The sequence below is a fragment of the Neopelma chrysocephalum genome, unplaced genomic scaffold, assembly GCF_003984885.1.
Source record: "Neopelma chrysocephalum unplaced genomic scaffold, ASM398488v2 Primary Assembly neopelma1_201, whole genome shotgun sequence".
NCBI lineage: Eukaryota > Metazoa > Chordata > Aves > Passeriformes > Pipridae > Neopelma > Neopelma chrysocephalum.
This window is the reverse complement of record NW_020897863.1, coordinates 22,769-30,864: the sequence shown is the minus strand read 5'-3', so window position 1 is coordinate 30,864 and position 8,096 is coordinate 22,769. Positions and strand designations below refer to the sequence as shown.

Here is an 8,096-nt window from a genome sequence, read left to right as displayed (position 1 = left end):
CCCGTGGGGGCCTTTGGGCTGTGGGGCCGTGGGGGGAGGGCGAAGCTTGGCAGATCCAGCCAAGACTGCACTTATTTATCGCTGCCTTTCTGCTCCTGTAGTGGCTGGGAAGGGCAGATGTTGCTTCCTCCAAGCCTCGCAGCATCCTCTGGCCATTTCCCAGCCCATCGTTAGCCCCCCCCGGCCACAGGACTCCACCTGTGACAGCAGAGCAAGAGGCCAAACCCCCTTGCAGGGTCTGTCCCTCTGTGACTGGGGCCATGGGGACCCACTGGCCGTGACCTGGGGCTCCTGGCCAGGTCACATCCACGTCACCCTGCCCCGACCCCGCTCCCAGAGGGAGGGAGGGAGGGAGTGATCCCGTTACACCTCCTGGGCTCTCACACTATTAATGGGAGCGGGAGCAAACGGCTGCCAGAGCACCTGCTCCGTGTCCCTGCCGGCATCGGCACCCGGATCATCTTTCCAGCTGAGCCCAACCGTCAGACAGGGAGCTAAACCCTTGGGAAGCAGCTCCTGAGCTTGTCCTGGCTGCACCTCTCAGTGCTGGGAGCAGCTCTTGGGCTTTGCAGTGTCCCCACGGGGCTGAGTTGGCACCCACTGGCCCTGTCTTGCAGCCCCACAAGGACCCGGGTTACCCCTGAGCCCCTCAGCTCTGTGGGGCACAGAAAACACACACACAGCCAGGGACAAGGGCTTTTCTTGTGTTTTTTTTCCTTTTTTTTCCCCCTTTCTTTTTAAACATCCAGTCGAATACCTTATTAAAAATGAAAATAGTTTATTTTAACCTCTATTGACTCAGCAAATACCGAAACCTGCCATGGGTTGGGGCTGTGAACGTCTCCTGCAGTGGCTCCAGTGCTGTGTGAGGTTGCACTTGTGTTTCCTTCCTGAAAGGCAAAGGCAAAGCCTGAAGGGATCCCCAGTGAGGGGCTCCAACCTGGTTCTGTTTCCTGCAAGTTCTGTGCCACCCCCAGCGATGGCACCGAGTGAGGTCGGGGGGGTCTGTCCCCGATGTCCCTCTGGTTCTGTAACCCAGGATATTCTTCTCTCTTGATTTGCTTTAAATAAAACCAGTAACTGAAGAGCTGCACAGTCTGGAGACCAACTCTGTTCCCTGGGGTCAGGGGGACCCCACTGTGCTGCCCTGGGTGGAAATGACCCCGCGGGTGGGAAGGACCCGCAGGGGGGTTTGGGTGGGGACGGGGCAGTGACACAAAGCCCGAAGAGAAGCTCCTTCCCCGGGTCCTTTCAGGTCACCTTTGGCCATTTGATCCAGGGGGGCCCAAAGTCCCCGGGGAGGCTCGTGCCAGGCTCCTGGGATGCTCTGCTGCTGCTCAGGGATCCTGGGGTGCTGCCCATGGCCCAGGGATGTCTCTGGAGAACAGGCAGGAGCCGGGGGCAGTGGTGGGTTGGATCCCCCTGCGTGTCCCCGGATCCGGTGTCACGGAGCCCCTCGGCCGCCCCGGCCTCAGTCGCGCCTCTTGCCCTCCCTGGCCCTGCCGTCCTTGCCCGGAGCTGATTCCCAGGGTTTCCTGCCCTTCTGCTGCTTCCAGTCCCTCTTGGGGCTCTCCCGGCCGTCGTTGGCTCTGCCGGGACGGCCCTTCCCCCCCTCCCTCCTGGGCTCCTCCCGCTCCCGCCCGCTCTCCTTCCTCTCCTTCCTCTCCTTCTTCTCCTTCCTCTCCCGGTCTCGTTTCTTCTGGGGCTGCTGCTCAGGGTCCCTGGGGGTCCTGGGGGCTCTGCCAGGTTTGTCCCCTGGTGTCCTGTCCTTGGCTCGTGCCTCTCTCCGGCTGCTGCGCTCCGCATGGACGGCACGGCCTTCCCGGGCCTTCTTCTCCTCCTTCTTCTCCTTTTTCTTCTTCTCCTTCTCCTCCTCTTCCTCCTGCTCCTCCTCCTCTTCCTCCTTTTCTTCCTCCTCCTCCTTTTCTTCCTCCTCCTCCTCCTCTTCCTCCTCCTTCTCCTCTTTCTCCTCCTTTTCTTCCTCATCCTCCTCCTGCTTTTCCTCCTCCTCTTCCTCCTTCTCCACCTCCTTCTCCACCTTCTTCTCCACCTTCTTCTCCTGCTTCTCCTGGCTCTTCTTCACCTCTGTTGCAGCCGGTGGCACCTCAGGGACATCTGTGGGTTCCTCATCCTTGTCTTCATCCTCACCCTTATCCTCGACTTCATCCTTGTCCTCATCCTTGTCCTCATCCTCTGGAGTCGCGCGGCCAAACCACTTCTTGAAGATCCAGGGTTCTGCCTGCGTGGGGACAGAGGGGACCAGGACGTGGTGATGCAGCCCCAGGGCCCGGGACCCTCCTCCCTCCCTCCCCCAGGGATAAGATGCTCCCCCTGCAGGAGGTGCCCCCAGCCCTGTACCAGGTTGCTGTCGGCTTCGCTGTCATCATCCTCCTCCTCCTCCTCCTCCTCGTCTCCACCCTTCAACGCGCTGCTCTCCGGTGGGACGGGCTGGGCTGTCCCCTCTGGGACCTCCTCCTTGGGGCTCAGCACCTCTGGGAGGGGAGAGGGACAGGCCATGGATGTTTGGGTGGGATGTCCCAGGCACGGGCCACCCCTCCCTGGGATGTGGCCCCACCTCAGGCTGGATCTGTGGGACTGGGACAACACGAAGCTCGGAACCCACCAGGAAGGGGAGGAGGTGGTGGTGGAGGCTCCTGCCGGCCTCGGGTGATCCCTTCCTTGGAACATGGTGCTGGAAGAGGGGAGGGGAGAGAGGCAGGGGGTGGCAGCAGGGTCTGGCCTCCCTGTCCCCCTCCCTGCAGCCCCAGCTCACCTTGGAGCACCTGGAAGGTGACGCTGAGCAGGGCCACCACAGAGGCCACCAGGATGCACTTGTTGAGGGTGAGCCCTTCCCAGAGCAGCGGCTCCTCCGAGGGCTCCAGGCTGGGGGGCTCTGCCTTGCTCTGCACCGGGAGGCTCCTGGGCACTGGGGACCCCCCAAGGAAAACAGAGTTAATGGGAGAGCTGGAAAGGGGCGAAGGGATCTGGGATGAGGGTGGGAAGGGGTCTTGACATCCTCCTGCACAGCCCACCCTGGGCAGGGACAGGGACAGGAGCAGGGGCAAGGGAAGGGGCAGGGACATGGACAGGGATGAGGGCACAGGAAGGGGCAGGAGCGGGGTCAGGGGCAGGGACAGGGACAGAGGCAGGGTCAGGGTCGGGGTTAGGTTTAGGGTTAGGGTTAGAGTTAGGGTTAGGGTTAGGGTTGGGGTTGGGGTTAGGGTTAGGGTTGGGGTTAGGGTTGGGGTTGGGGTTAGGGTCAGGGTCAGGGTCAGAGTCAGGATTAGGGAGCTCCCTGCCCTGCTCCTGCCAGGTGTTTGCACTGCAGGACTGGGGAGAAGAGTGTCCCAGGGGGCTGAGCCCGAGTGGTTTGGGCTACAGTGGCACCAGAGTATCCTGGGGATCACCCTGGGAAAACCTCTCCTCGTGTTCCCCCTCCAGCAGAAAATCTGGGCAGGATGGAGAGGAGGAGGAGGAGGAGGAGGAGAAGGAGGAGGAGGAGGGGGATTTGCCAGGTGGCTAAGAAGCCCCATGTCCCTGAGCTGCGAGGGGACCGTGGAGGGCAGAGCTCCTCTCGTGGCCAGACCGGCTGGGAACACGGGATTGCTCCACCTGAGGCCAGGGTGGCCATCCCGGTGCAGGGAATTTCCAGGGAATCTTCCCCGCGCACCTACCTGCAGGTGCTGCCTTGGCTCCCACCTTCTCCACCCGCTTCCTCTCCGCTGCTTTCCTGTCCCCTCCGACCGGCGCCGGCTCTGGCATGCTCAGCTCGGCTCGGCTCGGCTCAGTTCAGCTCAGCTCAGCTCAGCTCAGTTCGGCTCAGCTCAGTTCAGCTCAGCTCGGCTCGGCTCAGCTCAGTTCAGCTCGGCTCAGCTCAGCTCAGGCTGCTCCGGGTCCTGCTCACGCACCAACCGGGGACTCCCCTCCTCTAGTCCCTGCGGGGAGGGGGGGAGGTGGCCGGGTGGGCTGGGGAGTCACGGGGCGGGTCTGGGGCCCCCACACCACACGGGAGAGAGACCCCGACCCTGTGTCCCTTTCCAGCCCCTTCGCCACCCCCTGCAACTCCTTTGCTCCTCCCAGTCCCTTTTCCACCCCTCCCGGTCCCTTTTCCACCCCTCCCGGTCCTGTTGCCATCCCCCCCAGTCCCTTTGCCTGCTTACACTTGGGGTGCCCACACTCTCCTTGTCCCCGGGGCTCAGCTGCTCCTGCCACCAGCCCCGAGTGGCACCGACCCGGCTCGTCGCTGCCGTGTTCCCTCAGCAGCCTTAAAACCAAACCGGCGTTTATTTTTTATCTGCTGAGCTGGACTGAGCCCCGAACGGCCCTGGCACACGCGGGTTGGGCCGGTGCCCGTGGCCCCCTGGGCTGTGCTTGGGGATTTCCCCCCGGGAGCAGCGCTGGGGGCCGGGTTTGGGCTGCGGGGTTGCAGCATCCGCCGAGGGCAGCGTGTGGGATCCGGGATCCGGGATCCGGGTGGATCCCGGCAGGGTCGCCGTGCCGGGAGGGGAGGGAGCCGCGCTGGGGTTTGTGCTCGGCGCTGGGTGGGGTTTGGGGGCCGGGGTTGGGTCCCGGTTGGTGCCAGCGGCACCCGGAGCTGCCCATGGGCACGGATCAGTGACAGCGACAGCTGAGGGACCTCGGGCTGCCCCGGCACGGACGTGCCGCACACCCCGCAGAGCCTTCCCGGCTGGAATGCCGTGGGACAGCTCCTGCTCATCCCCCTGCCCTGCCCTGGCACGGGGGTCCCCCCTGGCACCCTCACCCCGCATTTTGGGCACTTACATGGGCTCCTGCTCTCCTGTCGCTGTCGCTGCTCACCCCAGTGTTGGCATCTGGCAAAGACAAGCACAAAGGGGGGCATTGGGTGACAAATTCGGGGAGGTGGGAACTGCCAGGGGTGGGAGGGTGTGGGCACCTCGATGCCACTCCCTGGCCTGCAGAGAGGGGACATCAGGGCCACGTTTCCCCTGTTAGTGCTGCAGAAAACCCTCGGCCATCGAGGCAGAGCTGGGGAGGTCAGGGTGTAACGGGAGCACTGGGCAGTTTGGGCACTCTGAGCCCCAAAATCCTGGATATCCCTGTGGAGCTGCAACTGAGGGGACAGTGACCCCCTGCCAAGGCACACAGGGGGATGAACAACCCAGGGGGTGCTTGGGCACCCTGAAATCGTGTCTGGAGGCTTCACAGAAGGAGAAGTTCCAGGTACCGAGGAGCAACCAGAGCTCAGAGAAGAGCTCAAGACACCCCAGAGGATCACAAAGCTCTGGGATGACTCTTGGGGTTTCCCCAGCTGTGGGGTGGGAGAGGAAACTGGAATGTCCCCAGAGCTCTGAAACAAAGCAGGGCTGGGGGGTGTGTTGGGCTCCTCAGGGTTCTCTGCCCTGCGTGGGCTACGGGGCTGAGGAGGCACCAACAAACCCCATCACCCCTCAGCCCTCCTGGCAGCTCCAAGTCCAGCCCTCACTCTGCTGGCATCTGGGTGCCACTTCCTGCCAAGCCCTCACCAGAAGCAGATTTTTTTTTTGCCCCCTTTGATCTGCTCCTAGTTTATTTTCCCCTCGTGGAACACTGAGAAGAAATACCAGTTCCCAGGATGACATCTAAGACTCGATACTGGGAGCAAAACAGATAAGAGGAAACCTTTTGGCCAAGGACCCAAGGGTCTGAAAGATGTTTGCTTTCAAGAGGAAATAAAGAGAAATAAATAAATAAAATAAAATAAAGTAAAATAAATAAAATAAAATAAATAGATAAATAAGTCAGTCTTTGGTTTTGTTTGAGTGATGGTGAGTCAGGTCCTTTCTGTGCTGGGAAGGGCTGCAGCTTCCCCAGGACTCTTGTGGTGGCTACAGGGGCTTCCCAGACCCAGGGAAAGCACAAAGATGCAGAATTTTTCCTCAAAGAGTTTTTCTCCCATGTTTTTAAGCTTCACATCCATTCACACAGGTTTAGAACAGGTTTGGAGCCCAGATGAGTGTGAGAGAGACTGAGGAGGGCACAACCTCTGCCCCTCTGCTCCTTGGGCACGGCTGGTGTTCCCCTGGAGTTGGTGCCACAGGGATGCCCCTCAATGCCCGGGGTCACCCTGTGATTTCACACCATCTCAAGGAGCCTCCTGTGCCAGGCTGAGCCCTCTCCTGCAGAGCCTCCTATGCCCTGGCAGTGGTGCTGGCACGGCCACAGCCGTGGTTGGCAGCTCCTGGTAAGGACAAGGTGCCTCTTCTCTCGCCCCTCCTTGGCCATCTCTGAGCCTTCTCTGCCCACCCAACAGCTCATTGGTGGCCTCAGGGCATCCCAAATCTTCCTCCAGCCCCACACAGGGACCTGCTGCCACATCATGATTGGGGACTCCCACTAAACCCGAGTGGGGCAGCACCGGTGCCATCCCACCTCATCCCTGTGGGGCTGCCCAGTGCCATCCCCCCCCACACCCCTGCAGGTCTGCCCGGCCCTCAGCTGAGCCCAGGCCCTGTCACAGGGTGCCAGGTTCTTCCCACACCTCCACCCCTTGGGCCTTCCCCGGGTGGAGGAGCCCAAACACCCTCCAGATCTGGAGGGCAGCGGTCGTTCATCCCCAGAGGTGTCCACTCTTCCCAGAGCTGCCCAGATCTGTGCCCGGGGCTGTCCCCTCCAGACAGGACAGGGAGCTCCGGCTGCTGGAAGGAGCTGGAGGCAGTTGAGGGCTCTACAGCCCGTGCAGGGACCCATCACCAGCCAGGATGGGCCGTGGCACCTGCAGGAACAGCATTCCCGGGGCTGGATCCCACGGGACCAGCTCAGAGCTGGGGATCCAACAACAGTCAGTGCCTGGGCCAGGCAGGGCAGGGATGGGCACCAATGCCAGGGATGGGCACCAGTGCCAGGGATGGGCACCAAAATGCCAGGGATGGACACCAATGCCAGGGATGGACACCAAAATACCAGGGATGGGCACCAGTGCCAGGGATGGACATCAGTGCCTGGATGGACACCAATGCCAGGGACATTTTGCCCATGGCAAGGCTGGTCACTCACAGCCCCCAGGTCCAGCTCCAGCCCTTGGCTCCCCTGACCCCGCACAGGGAACCTCCCCCACACCTGCCCGACCATCCATCCCGGTCACTGCTCACACCAGTCCCTCTCTTCAATGCCCCAAATCGCAGCCGCTCAGCAAACAATCAGCTCTGCTCCGCTGCCGCCGGGACTTCTCCCCCCCGAGCTCCCGGGGGTGCCTTTTACCGCTGACTCACATCAAAGAAACTTCCCAAAATAGCCGCCCCGCCCGCCCCTCTGTCCCCGCTCACACTCACCCGGCGGGGCCGGGACGGGCCCCGGGGGTCCCAAATCCCCCGGCCCGGGGTGGGTGATGCCCGCGGGTGCCCCTCGAGCACCGGGAGGGTCAAAGCCCCCAGAGCCGTACCTGGGGTGCCCAGCGCTGCCTCCTCCTCGCCGGCAGCCCCGGGCTGGCCCCGCTCCGCTAATGAACAGCGACAGCTGCCCAAGGAGCAAAATAGCGCCCAATCGCTGCTGCCCCGGGAGCGCGGCTCGGCCCCGGCCCGGGCAGGGGAGCTCCCCCTGGCACCGGGGTGCGGGGGAGAGGCTCCCAAGGGCACCGGGATGGGGCTCGTCCCTCTGGGAGCCCCCTCGGGGTCTCTGAGCCGGCTGTGGGATGGAGGGATGCAGAGGTGGGTCAGAGACCTGCCAGGCACGGGGGAGGTGGAGAGAGAGGAGGAGAAATCCCCCGGGAGCAGCAGGGCTCAAACAACCCTGGGGAAAACCTCCAGCCCCTGCCGTGTCCCTGTTCCTGCAGCCACGTCCCCAGGGAGCCCTGACACAGCCACAGACCAGTGGGAGGGGGGATGTCCCGTCCCACCCATTCCCAGGACGGAGCCAGGACACAAAGCATCTCATCCGGGAGCTGAAAAGGACCCTCTGGGAATTGAGCCCCTGTTTGCCCCCCAGGCTGGGGGCTCTGAGCCAGCTGTGGGATGGATGGATGGAGGGATGGATGGATGGATGGATGGAGGGAGGGGTGGATGGAGGGATGGAGGGAGGGAGGGATGGATGGAGGGATGGATGGATGGATGGAGGGATGGATGGATGGATGGAGGGATGGA

The 8,096-nt window shown here is 62.6% G+C and overlaps 1 long non-coding RNA gene across 1 annotated transcript; it reads right to left on the bottom strand.

The window, feature by feature from the left end:
* Positions 1 to 3,824: 3,824 nt before the first annotated feature.
* On the bottom strand, positions 3,825 to 7,165 carry LOC113977186. Its single transcript, XR_003537280.1, has 4 exons — positions 7,078 to 7,165; positions 4,783 to 4,832; positions 4,161 to 4,264; positions 3,825 to 3,935 (listed from the first exon to the last, which is right to left on the bottom strand). It is a non-coding gene; the product is annotated as an uncharacterized LOC113977186 (long non-coding RNA).
* Positions 7,166 to 8,096: the final 931 nt, after the last annotated feature.